At 47.0% G+C, this 17,500-nt stretch overlaps 1 protein-coding gene across 2 annotated transcripts in view; it reads left to right on the top strand.

Annotated features, from left to right (window-relative positions):
• LOC110504900 (SPARC (osteonectin), cwcv and kazal like domains proteoglycan 1) overlaps nt 1-17,500 on the top strand; it is a 447,194-nt gene that overhangs the window by 247,686 nt on the left and 182,008 nt on the right. The window lies entirely within an intron of this gene.

Below are 17,500 nucleotides of genomic sequence, written 5' to 3'. Positions count from 1 at the left end.
TACTTCTGAAGCCAAAAAGTGTTTTGTTTTATAAAGCCAAGTAAATAAGTATACTGAGCTACCAAACAGCTAGGATAGAACAGACCCGGCGGCAGCTTCAATTAGCACCGACGTGTGAGGTCAGATGTCTGAAAGCTATTGAGCCCAACAATCAAATCAAATCAAATGTATTTGTCACATACACATGGTTAGCAGATGTTAATGCGAGTGTAGCGAAATGCTTGTGCTTCTAGTTCCGACAATGCAGTAATAACCAACGAGTAATATAAACTAACAATTCCAAAACTACTACCTTATACACACAAGTGTAAAGGGATAAAGAATATGTACATAAAGATATATGAATGAGTGATGGTACAGAACAGCATAGGCAAGATGCAGTAGATGGTATCGAGTACATGTACATGTATACAGTGTACATGTATACAGTGCCTTGCGAAAGTATTCGGCCCCCTTGAACTTTGCAACCTTTTGCCACATTTCAGGCTTCAAACATAAAGATATAAAACTGTATTTTTTTGTGAAGAATCAACAACAAGTGGGACACAATCATGAAGTGGAACGACATTTATTGGATATTTCAAACTTTTTTAACAAATCAAAAACTGAAAAATTGGGCGTGCAAAAGTATTCAGTCCCCTTAAGTTAATACTTTGTAGCGCCACCTTTTGCTGCGATTACAGCTGTAAGTCGCTTGGGGTATGTCTCTATCAGTTTTGCACATCGAGAGACTGAAATTTTTTCCCATTCCTCCTTGCAAAACAGCTCGAGCTCAGTGAGGTTGGATGGAGAGCATTTGTGAACAGCAGTTTTCAGTTCTTTCCACAGATTCTCGATTGGATTCAGGTCTGGACTTTCACTTGACCATTCTAACACCTGGATATATTTATTATTGAACCATTCCATTGTAGACTTTGCTTTATGTTTTGGATCATTGTCTTGTTGGAAGACAAATCTCCGTCCCAGTCTCAGGTCTTTTGCAGACTCCATCAGGTTTTGTTCCAGAACGGTCCTGTATTTGGCTCCATCCATCTTCCCATCAATTTTAACCATCTTCCCTGTCCCTGCTGAAGAAAAGCAGGCCCAAACCATGATGCTGCCACCACCATGTTTGACAGTGGGGATGGTGTGTTCAGGGTGATGAGCTGTGTTGCTTTTACGCCAAACATAACGTTTTGCATTGTTGCCAAAAAGTTCAATTTTGGTTTCATCTGACCAGAGCACCTTCTTCCACATGTTTGGTGTGTCTCCCAGGTGGCTTGTGGCAAACTTTAAACAACACTTTTTATGGATATCTTTAAGAAATGGCTTTCTTCTTGCCACTCTTCCATAAAGGCCAGATTTGTGCAATATACGACTGATTGTTGTCCTATCTACAGAGTCTCCCACCTCAGCTGTAGATCTCTGCAGTTCATCCAGAGTGATCATGGGCCTCTTGGCTGCATCTCTGATCAGTCTTCTCCTTGTATGAGCTGAAAGTTTAGAGGGACGGCCAGGTCTTGGTAGATTTGCAGTGGTCTAATACTCCTTCCATTTCAATATTATCGCTTGCACAGTGCTCCTTGGGATGTTTAAAGCTTGGGAAATCTTTTTGTATCCAAATCCGGCTTTAAACTTCTTCACAACAGTATCTCGGACCTGCCTGGTGTGTTCCTTGTTCTTCATGTTGCTCTTTGCGCTTTTAACGGACCTCTGAGACTATCACAGTGCAGGTGCATTTATAGGGAGACTTGATTACACACAGGTGGATTGTATTTATCATCATTAGTCATTTAGGTCAACATTGGATCATTCAGAGATCCTCACTGAACTTCTGGAGAGAGTTTGCTGCACTGAAAGTAAAGGGGCTGAATAATTTTGCACGCCCAATTTTTCAGTTTTTGATTTGTTAAAAAAGTTTGAAATATCCAATAAATGTCGTTCCACTTCATGATTGTGTCCCACTTGTTGTTGATTCTTCACAAAAAAATACAGTTTTATATCTTTATGTTTGAAGCCTGAAATGTGGCAAAAGGTCGCAAAGTTCAAGGGGGCCGAATACTTTCGCAAGGCACTGTATATGAGATAAGTAATGTAGGGTATGTAAACAAAGTGGCATAGTTTAAAGTGGCTAGCGATACATGTATTACATAAAGATGCAGTAGATGATATAGAGTACAGTATATACATATACATATGAGATGAGTAATGTAGGGTATGTAAACATTATATTAAGTAGCATTGTTTAAAGTGGCTAGTGATATATTTTCCATCAATTTCCATCAATTTCCATCAATTCCCATTATTAAAGTGGCTGGAGTTGAGTCAGTATGTTGGCAGCAGCCACTCAATGTTAGTGGTGGCTGTTTAACAGTCTGATGGCCTTGAGATAGAAGCTGTTTTTCAGTCTCTCGGTCCCTGCTTTTTGATGAACCTGTACTGACCTCGCCTTCTGGATGATAGCGGGGTGAACAGGCAGTGGCTCGGGTGGTTGTTGTCCTTGATGATCTTTATGGCCTTCCTGTGACATCGGGTGGTGTAGGTGTCCTGGAGGGCAGGTAGTTTGCCCCCGGTGATGCGTTGTGCAGACCTCACTACCCTCTGGAGAGCCTTACGGTTGTGGGTGGAGCTGTTGCCGTACCAGGAGGTGATACAGCCCGCCAGGATGCTCTCGATTGTGCATCTGTAGAAGTTTGTGAGTGCTTTTGGTGACAAGCCACATTTCTTCAGCCTCCTGAGGTTGAAGAGGCGCTGCTGCACCTTCTTCACGACGCTGTCTGTGTGGGTGGACCAATTCAGTTTGTCCGTGATGTGTACGCCGAGGAACTTAAAACTTACTACCCTCTCCACCCTCTCCACTACTGTCCCATTGATGTGGATAGGGGGGTGCTCCCTCTGCTGTTTCCTGAAGTCCACAATCATCTCCTTTGTTTTGTTGACGTTGAGTGTGAGGTTATTTTCCTGACACCACACTCCGAGGGCCCTCACCTCCTCCCTGTTGGCCGTCTCGTCGTTGTTGGTAATCAAGCCTACCACTGTAGTGTCGTCCGCAAACTTGATGATTGAGTTGGAGGTGTGCATGGCCACGCAGTCGTGGGTAAACAGGGAGTACAGGAGAGGGCTCAGAACACACCCTTGTGGGGCCCAAGTGTTGAGGATCAGCGGGGTGGAGATGTTGTTACCTACCCTCACCACCTGGGGGCGGCCCGTCAGGAAGTCCAGTACCCAGTTGCACAGGGCGGGGTCGAGACCCAGGGTCTCGAGCTTGATGACAAGTTTGGAGGGTACTACAGTGTTAAATGCTGAGCTGTAGTCGATGAACAGCATTCTCACATAGGTATTCCTCTTGTCCAGATGGGTTAGGGCAGTGTGCAGTGTGGTTGTATCGTCTGTGGACCTATTTAGGCCATAAGCAAATTGGAGTGGGTCTAGGGTGTCAGGTAGGGTGGAGGTGATATGGTCCTTGACTAGTCTCTCAAAGCACTTCATGATGACGGAAGTGAGTGCTACGGGGCGGTAGTCGTTTAGCTCAGTTACCTTAGCTTTCTTGGGAACAGGGACAATGGTGGCCCTCTTGAAGCATGTGGGAACAGCAGACTGGGATAAGGATTGATTGAATATGTCCGTAAACACACCAGCCAGCTGGTCTGCGCATGCTCTGAGGACGTGGCTGGGGATGCCGTCTGGGCCTGCAGCCTTGCGAGGGTTAACACGTTTAAATGTTTTACTCACATTGGCTGCAGTGAAGGAGAGTCCGCAGGTTTTAGTTGCGGGCCGTGTCAGTGGCACTGTATTGTCCTCAAAGCGGGCAAAAAAGTTTTTTCGTCTGCCTGGGAGCAAGACATCCTGGTCCGTGACGGGGCTGGTTTTCTTTTTGTAATTCGTGATTGACTGTAGACCCTGCCACATACCTCTTGTGTCTGAGCCGTTGAATTGAGATTAAACTTAGTCTCTATACTGACGCTTAGCTTGTTTGATTGCCTTTTGGAGGGAATAGCTACACTGTTTGAATTCGGTCATGTTTCCGGTCACCTTTCCCTGGTTAAAAGCAGAGGTTCGCGCTTTCAGTTTCACACGAATGCTGCCATCAATCCACGGTTTCTGGTTTGGGAATGTTTTAATCGTTGCTATGGGAACGACATTGTCAATGCACTTTCTAATGAACTCGCTCACCGAATCAGCGTATTAGTCAATGTTGTTGTTGGAAGCAATGCGGAACATATCCCAGTCCACGTGACCGAAGCAGTCTTGAAGCGTGGAATCAGATTGGTCGGACCAGCATTGAACAGACCTGAGTGCGGGAGCTTCTTGTTTTAGTTTCTGTCTGTAGGTAGGGAGCAACAAAATGGAGTCGTGGTCAGCTTTTCCGAAAGGAGGGCGGGGGAGGGCCTTATATGCGTCGCGGAAGTTAGAATAGCAATGATCCAAGGTTTTACCAGCCCTGTTTGCGCAATCGATATGCTGATACAATTTAGGGAGTCTTGTTTTCAGATTAGCCTTGTTAAAATCCCCAGCTACAATGAATGCAGCCTCAGGATATGTGTTTTCCAGTTTGCAAAGAGTCAAATAAAGTTTGTTCAGGGCCATCGATGTGTCTGCTTGGGGGGGAATATATACGGCTGTGATTATAATCGAAGAGAATTCCCTTGGTAGATAATGCGGTCGACATTTGATTGTGAGGAAATCTAAGTCAGGTGAACAGAAGGACTTGAGTTCCTGTATGTTGTTGTGATCACACCACGTCTCGTTAACCATAAGGCATACGCCCCCTCCCCTCTTCTTACCAGAAAGATGTTTGTTTCTGTCGGCGCGATGCGTGAAGAAACCAGCTGGCTGCACCGATTCCTTTAGCGTCTCTCGAGTGAGCCATGTTTCCGTGAAGCAAAGAACGATACAGTCTCTGATGTCTCTCTGGAATGCTACCCTTGCTCAGATTTCATCAACCTTGTTGTCAAGAGCCTGGATATTGGCGAGTAGTATGCTAGGGAGTGGTGCGCGATGTGTCCGTCTCCGGAGCCTGACCAGAAGACCGCTTCATTTGCCTCTTTTACGACATTGTTGTTTTGGGTCGCATGCTGGAATCCATTCCGTTGTCCTGGGTGGAAGGCAGAACACAGGATCCGCTTCGAAAAAGTTGTATTCCTGGTCGTACTGATGGTGAGTTGACGTTGCTCTTATGTTCAGTAGTTCTTCCCGACTGTATGTAATGAAACCTAAGATTACCTGGGGTACCAATGTAAGCAATAACACGTAAAAAAACAAAATACTGCATAGTTTCCTAGGAACGCGAAGCGAGGCGGCCATCTCTGTCGGCGCCGGAAGTTCCTTGGCAGGAGAGTACTGAGCAGAGACACTATTTGCTGACTGCTGCAGAGGGGAACTTAAGCAGCTTAATTTTCCACACAGACCATCCCCTGGCACGGCACAGTGCTATAAGAGCACACTACCCCTATGTCAAGAGAGAGGGTATTGGCCCAGGGTGGAAACTCAGAATACTAGACATTGAGGAAATTGAAACAACCTCTGTCAACATGTACAAGTCTGGTACAGTAATGGTGCAGGGCCTCCTCATGCAGTTCCAGGACTTTTACGGGATCAAAGAGAGAGAGCACAGCAGGAAAAGCTCTGTCTCTGTGACGACTCCCCCATCATGAGTGAGTCTGATCACACTTCTTCAAACTGTCCTGCAGACGAGGATAGTCAACCCCCCCAGTGCTGAACACTCCCAGGTCCCACAACTGCACTGTTCCTCCATCATTGAGAGGGATACATTCACAGAGCTGGAGAGCGACATGGTGGAGCTCAGAGAGCTAGTCCACACAATCCAGACAGAACAAACCCACAAAACAGACCAGCACAACAACACCCCTCCAACAAGACCCGGAGGGCAGAAGGTGGACATGGACGGCTGTCTGAGAGAGCTGTCTGCTCTACGGACTGAGGTGAGAGAACTTAAAGAGGCACACATGGCACTGAATGAAGAGGTGAGAAATCTGATGTGTGACAGAGAGCAGGACAATCCCCCAGACAAGCCAGCAGAACAGCCCACCTCAGACCCGGACCACAACCTCATCACCACAATGGGACAGACAACACAGGACCCACCAACCCAACAGACCCCACCCCCTCCTAACAGCCCTCCTGTCAACACACAAAAGCCAGAGATTGTGCTCCTCATTGACTCAAATGGCAAATGCATTCAAGAGGATAAGCTTTTTCCCAAACACTAAGTGGCTAAACTCTCGTGCCCAAACACTAGGCATGCCCTGGAGCTGTTATCAGAGGACAAACTAGTGTCCCTCAGCCACATCATAATTCACACAGGCACAAATGACCTGAGGGCCCAGCAGGAAAGGGTGGCAACAGCACTCAAGGTAGTGATGGAAAAAGCTTCTTCCACTTTCCAAACACACAAGTGGTTATCTCCACCTTGCTACCACGAAAATACTTTCACCCTGCCACCATACAGTGGGTGAATGCAAGCATTTCACAAGACTGTACCTCAAAACCTAATGTCTACCTGGCCCACCACTCCACTCTGGGCTTGAACAGCCTTTACAACCAGGTCCACCTCTACAAGGCAGCAATCCCAACTTTTGCCAGGATCCTGAAGGACATCACCCTCAACTGTAGACCCAGCACCTCACACAGGAGCAACAGAGCAACGGACACCCCGCCCAGACCAGCGAGACACCCTCCCAGACCTGCAAGACACCCTCCCGAATTACCTGCACCAAGAGAACCTACACCAAGAGGACCTACACCCAGACCACAGAATCACCACCCACACCCCAACCAGCTAAGACCACCCCAAGCAAACCCTGGCCACACCCTATATAGGCTCCCCCATATCAGACCTATGCCTCTTCTGCCCACCGCATGCCCCCGTCCCTACGGCAAGGACCTCAACATGGCAGCAGGACATATGCCCAGGCCGTGAGCAGAACTACAGGCCCAACCCCCACTATTACAACCACCTAAGCCCCGTCCGTCCTGTGACCCAAGAGGTATGTATCAGATGCTCAACATGCTCTGCTCACACTTACTGTGATGGTCCGGGCCTAAACCACACAAAAATAACACTAGACACTATGGAACACAAAGCTTCTACTATCTCATCCTGGAATATACAAGGCCTGAGGTCATCTGCCTTTGGCCTAAAGTGCCGGAACCCAAATTGTAAATACAGACATTGTCATCCTACAAGAAACATGGTAAAGAGGAGACGGACCCACTGGTTGCCCCCTAGGTTACAGAGAGCTGGTAGTCCCATCCACCAAACTACCAGGTGTGAAACAGGGAAAAGACTCAACGGGTATGCTAATGTTGTGTAGAGCAGACCTAACCCACTCTTTTAAATTAGTCAAAACAGGAACATTTTACATCTGAAAATTATTTCAACAGAGAAACATGTCCTCATGTGTGCTACCTATATCCCCCCCAATATAATCCCCATACTTTAATGATGACAGCTTCTCCATCCTGGAGGGAGAGATCAACAATTTCCAGGCTCAGGGACATGTACTAGTCTGTGGCGACCTAAATGCCAGAACTGGACAAGAACCCGACACCCTCAGCACACAAACACCTGCCTGGAGGTGACAGCATTCCCTCCCACATTTGCCCCCCTAGACACAACAGCAACAACATAACCAACAAAAACAGGTTACAACTCCTGCAGCTCTGTCGCACGCTGGGTATGTACATAGTCAATGGTAGGCTTTGATGGGACTCCTATGGTAGGTACACCTATAGCTCATCTCTTGGCAGTAGTACTGTGGACTACTTTATCACTGACCTCAACCCAGACTCTCTTAGAGCCTTCACAGTCAGCCCACTGACACCCCTATCAGATCACAGCCAAATCACAGTCTACTTGAACAGAGAAATACTCAATCATGAGGCATCAAAGCCAAAAGAACTGAGTAATATTAAGAAATACTATAGATGGAAGTAGTGTGGAAATCTACCAAAAAACAATTAGGCAACAACAAATTCAATCCCTTCTCGACAATTTCCTGGACAAAAGGTTTCACTGTAATAGTGAATGTGTAAACTTGGCAGTAGAAAACCTAAACAGTATATTTGACCTATCAGCTTCCCTATCAAATCTAAACATTTAAAGCAGACAACCTAAGAAAATTAACAACAATGACAAATGGTTCGATGAAGAATGCAAAAACCTAAGAAATAAAATGAGAAACCTATTCAACCGAAAACATAGAGACCCAGAAAACCCGAGTCTACGCCTTCACTATGGTGAATCACTAAAACAATACAGAAATACACTACGGAAAAAGAAAGAACAGCGCGTCAGAAATCAGCTCAATGTAATTGAAGAATCCATAGATTCTAACCACTTCTGGGAAAATTGGAAAACTCGAAACAAAACAACAACACAAAATGTTATCTATCCAAAATGGAGATGTATGGGTAAACCACTTCTCCAATCTTTTTGGCTCTATAACAAATAACAAACAGCAAATACATGATCAAATACAAATCTTTGAATCAACTATTAAAGACTACCAGATCCCACTGGATTCTGCAATTACATTGAATGAACTACAGGACAAAATACAACCCCTCAACCCAAAAAGGCATGTGGTGGTATCCTAAATGAAATGATAAAATATACAGACCACAAATTCCAATTGGCTATACTTAAACACTTTGACATCATCCTCAGCTCTGGCATCTTCCCCAATATTTGGATCCAAGGACTGATAACCCCAATTCACAAAAGTGGAGACAAATTTGACCCCAATAACTAATGTGGGAAATGCGTCAACCACAATCTTGGGAAAATCCTCTGCATTGTCATTAACAGCAGACTCGTACATTTCCTCTGTGAAAACAATGTAGTGAGCAAATGTCAAATTGGCTTTTTACCAAATTACCATATGACAGACTACGTATTTACCCTGCACACCCTAATTGACAAATAAACAAAACAAAACAAAGTATTCTAATGCTTTGTTGATTCTAGAAAAGATGAAGAGTCATGTTGGGGGAAAACATACAACATTATAAAATCCATTTACACAAACAACAAGTGTGCGATTAAAATTGGCAACAAAAAAAAACATTTATTTCCACAGGGACCGGGGGCAAGACAGGGGTGCAGCTTAAGCCCCACTCTCTTTAACATACATATCAACAAATTGGCAAGGGCACTAGAACAGTCTACAGCACACGGCTTAACAATACTAGAATCTGAAGTCAAATGTATACTGTTTGCTGATGATCTGGTGGTTCTGTCCCCAACAAAGGAGGGCCTACAGTAGCACCTAGATCTTCTGCACAGATTCTGTCAGACCTGGGCCCTGACAGTAAATCTCAGGAAGACAAAAATAATATACATTGGAAAGAATTAACAAAAAAACTGAGCAAACTAGAATGCTTTTTGGCCCTAAACAGAGTGTACACAGTGGCAGAATACCTGACCACTGTGACTGACCCAAACTTAAGGAAAGCGTTGACTATGTACAGACTCAGTGAGCATAGCCTTGCTATTGAGAAAGACCGCCGTAGGCAGACATGGCTCTCAAGAGAAGACAGGCTATGCATCTTTATTATTTTGGAACTTTTGTCATTGTAGTGGCTCCATGTAGAACCCTCCACTGGAGGTTCCCTGACCTCTTTGGTACTGGGTGTTTGTATAGCCCCCTGCATCTAAAACCCACCATACTCTTTGTTAGGCTCCTAATGTTCTGTACCTTAATGCAGAGTGTGTAGAGGGCTTTACCTCCCACCCCTCCAAACTCCCTCAGGCTCGGAGTGTTAAAATCGAACAAGTCCTCCAGACCCCCTTGCCAGTCTCCAGTTTCTGACGTCACCTGCAGTGGCGGAAACATGGTGGCCCCTCCTCCTTTGGCCGGTCAAACACCCCCCTTACCGGCTCAGACAGTGCCTCCTGGACCTCCTCCAGGGATCTCTCCAGCAGAAGAGACTTTATTCCTGTTTGTTGTGCCAGGACTTCCAGGGTTTTCCACCCCTCCTCTCCCAGCAGTCGCAGGTCACCCAGCCTTAGTACACCCTCTGCCGTCAGTCGCCTTTGCAGGGTGGCCGACTGATCCGATCTTAAAGGGATGGCTGGGTTGCTGAAGATAGGCTCCTCCCACACCCACAGCCAAGGCTCCACACCCCCTTCTCGTGTGGGCCTTAGCAGCTGCCAGGCCCTCAGCACTGCAGAGTAAACATCTGAGAGACCTGCTGTACTCAGCCTCTCCAGCCTCATGAGGAACATCTGCCGGTCCAACCCTAATCCGCCAGCTCTCCTCAGCAGCGCGCATGCTGGTTCCCAACAGCCAACATCAGAATGGAACAGCAGTCTCTGCACCGCCTTTAGTCAGAACGCAGCCACCCTGTTGAGGAAAGCCAGTTTATGTCCCAGGGAAGATGCCACTAGGTTGTTGATTATCAGCACCCTCCCTCTATATGACACTTGGGACAGGAGCCATCTCTATCGGGCCACCACTGCCTGTGACAGCCCCTCCCAGTTCTAATGCCCCATCTCACCCAGACTGGCCTACTGAGTCCCCCTCCCACCTTGACCATATATGACGCCCCAGCATACAACATCTTCACACAGGTCAAAAACCTTTCCCCAAACCCAAACACAGACATCACATTAAACAGATACTCATGGTCCACTCTATCAAAAGCCTTCTCTTGGTCTAAAGAGACCAGTCCAAAGTTCACATTAGAAACTCTCGACAAGTCCAACATGTCCCTGATTAAGAGCAAGTCGTCTGTGATTGAGCGTCCCGGTACACAATATGCCTGGTCCTTTTGTACAGTTGAGTCAGGCCTCCAGTTCTTAAGTTCACACAAGTCCCCTTTTTTGGGCAGGAGAGTCAGAGTCGCCGACAGTGCCAGAGAGAGCTTAGGGAGTTCTGCAAACAAAACCTGAGCACACATAGAATCACACAGTTCTGCCCTATACAACTCAGTATAAAACTCCACAGTCCACTCCCGCATCTCCCCCACCACCTGCCCATCAGAGGTCACCCGCCCACCCTTGCACTTCACCACTCTGTCTTTCCTAACCAAATAAGGAGGAGCTTGGAGCATCCATCTCATTGAGCATGGAGAACCTAGCTCTTACAAATGCTCCCTTTGCTTTAACCTAGAAAAAACATCATTCAGCTAAATTAGCCTGGAGGCCTACATTGCCTTGCCCCATCAGCTCTACCTCCATCTCACTAATACGATGCTCGAGTTCCCCTAAAACTCTCCTAGCCTCTGAGGATGAGAGAGCTGTATACTGTTGACAGAAAAGCCAAATTTTGACTTTTTCCACATCCCACTATTGACTCAGAGACTCATACTCCTCACTTCGCTGCCCCCACCTTTCCCAAAAAGTCTGGAAACCTGAGCAAAAAGTGGCATCTTGTAAGAGCTTTACGTTAAACTTCCAATAGGATGCCTTCCGAGGCCCTGGTGAAATAGACACCTGAGCCGTGGTTATGTGGTGATCCGAAAACCCACCGGGAGAATGGTAGCGCCCAGCAGCCTATTGCTCTGATTCCTGGACATGTAAAACCGATCCAGTCGGGCTGCACTCGCCCTAGCCCCAAGAACCTTCACCCATGTATACTGTCTTGTGTTGGGCTGCACTCACCCTAGCTCCAAACACCTTCACCCATGTATACTGTCTTGTGTTGGGCTGCACTCACCCTAGCTCCAAACACCTTCACCCATGTATACTGTCTTGTGTTGGGCTGCACTCACCCTAGCTCCAAACACCTTCACCCATGTATACTGTCTTGTGTTGGGCTGCACTCACCCTAGCTCCAAACACCTTCACCCATGTATACTGTCTTGTGTTGGGCTGCACTCACCCTAGCTCCAAACACCTTCACCCATGTATACTGTCTTGTGTCAGGATGTCTAGTTCTGCAAACATCCACCAGGTCAAACTGCTAAAGGATGTCCCTTAACACACCCACTGAGCCTGAATGAGGATCCTCCCCATTTCTGTCTTTTGTAAAAATCCATTGTGCAGTTCCAGTCCCTGCCGACCACCAGCATCTCCTCAGGCACTATCTGTGAGAGTTCCTGTCTAAGACACCCAAATAGAAGTCCCCTCTCTCCCTGTGTTAGGGACATACACATGTATAAAAAAACTGTTGTTAATTTCTGCTTTTACTACAAGCAGTCTACAACTACACACCTCCTTTGGGGAGAACATTTTTACAGACAGACCCGGTACAAAAAGGACTGCCACCCCTGCACTAACATTTGTCTCATGTCTCAGTACACTTGCCCCTTTCCCGGTATTCTTTGACCTCTCTCCCCATTTTTCCTGTCAGCTCTGGAGCCATTGAAAATAAATACTCCTCATCATCCTCTTCAGACTCACCTTCCTCCTCCTCATCTCCATCACCCATCCTGACCACCTGCCCGTTCTCTCTAGTCGAGGCCTCCCCCCAGTCGCTTACCGTTCCCCACTATACTCTCCTCATCAACTAGCCTAACATGACTCGACCCAGCCTCATCTACACCACCATCCATAACATGACTAGTTCTAGCCTCATCTACACCACCATCCATAACATGACTCGACCCAGCCTCATCTACACCACCATCTGTAGACTGACTAGACCCAGCCTCATCTACATCACCATCCATAACATGACTAGACCCAGTCTCATCTACACCACCATCTGTAGCATGACTAAACCCAGCCTCATCTACACCACCATCTGTAGCATGACTAGACCCAGCCTCATCTACACCACCATCCATAGCATGACTAGACCAAGTCTCATCTACATCACCATCCATAACATGACTAGACCCAGTCTCATCTACACCACCATCTTTAGACTGACTAGACCCAGCCTCATCTACACCACCATCTATAACATGACTCGACCCAGCCTCATCTACACCACCATCCATAACATGACTAGTTCCAGCCTCATCTACACCATCATCCATAACATGACTAGTCCCAGCCTCATCTACACCACCATCTATAACATGACTCGACCCAGCCTCATCTACACCACCATCCATCACATGACTCGACCCAGCCTCATCTACACCACCATCCATAACATGACTAGACCCAGCCTCATCAACACCACCATCTGTAGACTGATAGACCTAGCCTCATCTACACCAACATCTGTAGACTGACTAGACCCAGCCTCATCTACACCACCATCTGTAGACTGACTAGACCCAGTCTCATCTACACCAACATCTGTAGACTGACTAGACCCAGCCTCATCAACACCACCATCCATAACATGACTAAGCCCAGCCTCATCTACACCACCATCCATAACATGACTAGACCCAGCCTCATCTACACCACCATCCATAACATGACTAGACCCAGCCTAATCTACACCACCATCTGTAGACTGACTAGGCCCAGCCTCATCTACACCACCATCTGTAGCATGACTAGTCCCAGCCTCATCTATACCACCATCCATAACATGACTAGACCCAGCCTAATCTACACCACCATCTGTAGACTGACAAGGCCCAGCCTCATCTACACCACCATCTGTAGACTGACTAGGCCCGGCCTCATCTATACCACCATCTGTAGACTGACTAGACCCAGCCTTAACTACACCACCATCCATAACATGACTAGACCCAGCCTCATCTACATCACCATCCATAACATGACTAGACCCAGCCTCATCTACACCACCATCCATAACATGACTAGACCCTGACTCATCTACACCACCATCCATAACATGACTAGACCCAGCCTCATCTACACCACCATCTCTAGCATGACTAGTCCCAGCCTCATTTACACCAACATCCATGGCATGACTAGTTCCAGCCTCTGCTGCCTGCATCTCATTGCCCCCTGCAAGTTGAGCTCGTTTTTCCTCCACTGGCGCTTGCACCCTCACCTTGTCTACGGCCTTTATGTGGGCACGCACATCTCTTATGCCCCAAATACCCATACTCAAAGCACCATAGACTGTCTGTCCTGGCAAACCCTGTGTAGAGCCCCTCCCCATGCCTCATTTTAAAATGCACATTTAACTGTTGCTCATTGTTATTCAGAAACATGAAAATAAGTTAGGACAGAGCCCTCCCTTATCTTCTATGGTGGAGTGTCCATGCATTGTTTGTTTTTGCAGTACCCCCAGTAGACGCTGTAGTTATGGCATGGATTCAGGTATGTTCCTAAGAATGGAGTTAAGGTGGAGGAGAGAGAGAGAGCATGCACTGCAAGAGAGCGCAAGAGAGAGAGAGACAGAATGAGGAAGACCTAGTGAGCATACTGAATATGGATCTCCTCAGTATACGAAGGCCTTCAGTACTGCTACTGTGGTGTTGTAGTCATCAGCTAAGCCTTGCCTCACAGATCCAGTCACTGTTACAACAGTCTAGTGGAGGATCATGAAGATCAGCAGACATGATTAGACTGTTAGAATCACATACCTCAGGGGTGACAGAAGGGGAGAAGAAAAGGACATGGTGAGAGAGAGAAAGAGAGAGAGAGAGAGACAGAGAGGGACCGAGAGGGACAGAGAGGGACAGAGAGAGACAGAGAGAGACAGAGAGGGACAGAGAGGGACAGAGAGAGAGAGAGAGAGACAGAGAGGGACAGAGAGGGACAGAGAGAGATAGAGAGGGACAGAGGGAGACAGAGAGGGACAGAGAGAGAGGGAGAGACAGAGAGGGACCGAGAGAGGGACAGAGAGAGACGCTTATTTATTTTATCTTGTGTCCTTTACCATTTGTACATTGTTAAAACACTGTATATATAATATGACATTTGTAATGTCTTTATTGTTTTGAAACTTCTGTATGTGTAATGTTTACTGTTAATTTTTATTGTTTATTTCACTTTATATATTATCTACCTCACTTGCTTTGGCAATGTTAACACATGTTTCCCATGCCAATAAAGCCCCTTGAATTGAATTGAATTGACAGAGAGAGAGAGATAGAGAGGGACAGAGACAGAGAGGGACAGAGAGAGAGAGGGAGAGACAGAGAGGGACCGAGTGAGGGACAGAGAGGGACACAGAGAGAGAGATAGAGAGGGACAGAGAGGGACAGAGAGAGAGAGGGAGAGACAGAGAGGGACCAAGAGAGGGACAGAGAGAGACCGAGAGGGACAGAGAGGGACAGAGAGAGAGATAGAGAGGGACAGAGAGGGACAGAGAGAGAGAGGGAGAGACAGAGAGGGACCGAGAGAGGGACAGAGAGAGACCGAGAGGGACAGAGAGGGACAGAGAGAGAGATAGAGAGGGACAGAGAGGGACAGAGAGAGAGAGGGAGAGACAGAGAGGGACCGAGAGAGGGACAGAGAGAGACTGAGAGAGAGGCAGAGAGGGACAGAGAGGGAGAGGGAGAGACAGAGAGGGACTGAGAGAAGGACAGAGAGGGACAGAGGGAGACAGAGAGGGACAGATAGGGACAGAGAGAGACAGAGAGGGACAGAGAGAAAGACCTTGCAGTAGAATACAACTCTCCTATTGTACAGAGATGGCCTGGTTTAGACTGTTGGGCAAAACACTCAGCCAAGTTAATTTCCATTTGGGACAATGGGAGCCCAATGGGGGTCAATGTGTGCCTCCAATGATGTAGGCCAGGCGATGAAACACACACACACCCACACACACCAGCGAGTGTTTCATTATGCGTCATGGTCTCCAGCGGTAACCCCGACGATGCTAAAACTATGACATGGCACATTTATCACTGCGAAAACCGTGGCCTGCAGGCCTTGAGATGGCTGTCTGGAGCCCAAGGTCCCTCTTTTACAAGTGTGTGTGTGTGTGTGTGTGTGTGTGTGTGTGTGTGTGTGTGTGTGTGTGTGTGTGTGTGTGTGTGTGTGTGTGTGTGTGTGTGTGTGTGCGCGCGCGTGCGTGCGTGCGTGCGTGCGTGCGTGCGTGCGTGCGTGCGTGCGTGCGTGCGGATGTGGACGTCTGTGAAAGAGGGAAAGAAACAGAGAGAAGAGATGACCTCTTTAGAATTTTAGAGACAGAGTTTTTGCTTTATTGGGTGTGAATGAACGTGTTTAACTATTCTTGTGGGGAGCAGAAGTCTAGAATAGTAAAGGAACAAAAATTGTACCAACTGGGGACATTTTGTTCGTCCCCACAAGGTCAAATGCTATTTCTAGGGCGTTTAGGGTTAAGGTTAGAAATAAGTTTAGGGTTAGAATTACATTAAGGGTTAGTGTTAGGAGTTAGGTTTTGGTTTAGGGTTAAGGTTAGGTTTTTGGGTTAGGGTAAGGGTTAGGGGTTAGGGTAAGGGTTAGGGGTTAGGGTACGGGTTAGGGTACGGGTTGGGAGTTAGGGTACGGGTTGGGGGTTAGGGTAAGAGTTAGGGGTTAGGGTACGGGTTGGGGGTTAGGGTAAAGGTTGGGGGTTAGGGTACGGGTTGGGGGTTAGGGTAAGGGTTAGGGTACGGGTTGGGGGTTAGGGTAAGGGTTGGGGGTTAGGGTACGGGTTGGGGGTTAGGGTACGGGTTAGGGGTTAGGGTACGGGTTGGGGGTTAGGGTAAGGGTTAGGGTACGGGTTGGGGGTTAGGGTAAGGGTTGGGGGTTAGGGTACGGGTTGGGGGTTAGGGTACGGTTTAGGGGTTAGGGAAAATAGGATTATGAATGGGATTTAATTGTGTGTGTCCACAATGTTAGCTGTACAGAAACTGTGTGTTTATGTGTGTGTACACAAGGTTAGCTGTACGGAAACTGTGTGTTTCTGTGTGTGTCCAAAACACAGCTGGACTGGGTGTTTTTCTGTTTCCTTCAGGCAGGTAATCCATACTCACTTTAATTGTTGGAATGATCAATGGAAGTCATGCTGTTTACATGTCAGCTTGAAACTGAGTCGAGCATTACAGCAGATATGACTAATTGTTTCTTATTGTGAAGCAACAACTGTTCCCCGGGCGCCGATGACGTGGATGTCGATTAAGGCAGCCCCCCGCACCTCTCTGATTCAGAGGGGTTGGGTAAAATGTGAAAGACACATTTCGGTTGAATGCATTCAGTCGTGCAACTGACTAGGTATCCCCCTTTGCCGTCCCCTAATTGATTATGTGGTGGTAAATACATGCTGTGGGGACATCCTACTCAAATTGTGTGTGTGTGTGTATGTCTGCATCTGTGTGTCCGTACATGTCTGCAGGTCCGTGCGTGTGTGTGTGTGTGTGTGTGTGTGTGTGTGTGTGTGTGTGTGTGTGTGTGTGTTTATCCTAAATATTTTCATAGCTGGATGCACAAACACATCATATAGCACCAGTGTGGTGTTGGCAGTGTTTAGTAGTTCGATAAACTGGTGTGTAATGTTGGCAGTGTTTAGTAGTTAGATAAACTGGTGTGTAATGTTGGCAGTGTTTAGTAGTTAGATAAAATGGTGTGTAATGTTGGCAGTGTTTAGTAGTTAGATAAACTGGTGTGTGATGTTTGCAGTGTTTAGTAGTTAGATAAACTGGTGTGTGATGTTGGCAGTGTTTAGTAGTTAGATAAACTGGTGTGTGATGTTTGCAGTGTTTAGTAGTTAGATAAACTGGT

Source organism: Oncorhynchus mykiss, chromosome 31, assembly GCF_013265735.2.
Source record: "Oncorhynchus mykiss isolate Arlee chromosome 31, USDA_OmykA_1.1, whole genome shotgun sequence".
Lineage (NCBI taxonomy): Eukaryota > Metazoa > Chordata > Actinopteri > Salmoniformes > Salmonidae > Oncorhynchus > Oncorhynchus mykiss.
The sequence above is the reverse complement of the archived record's forward strand: the minus strand, read 5'-3'. Positions and strand labels throughout refer to the sequence as shown.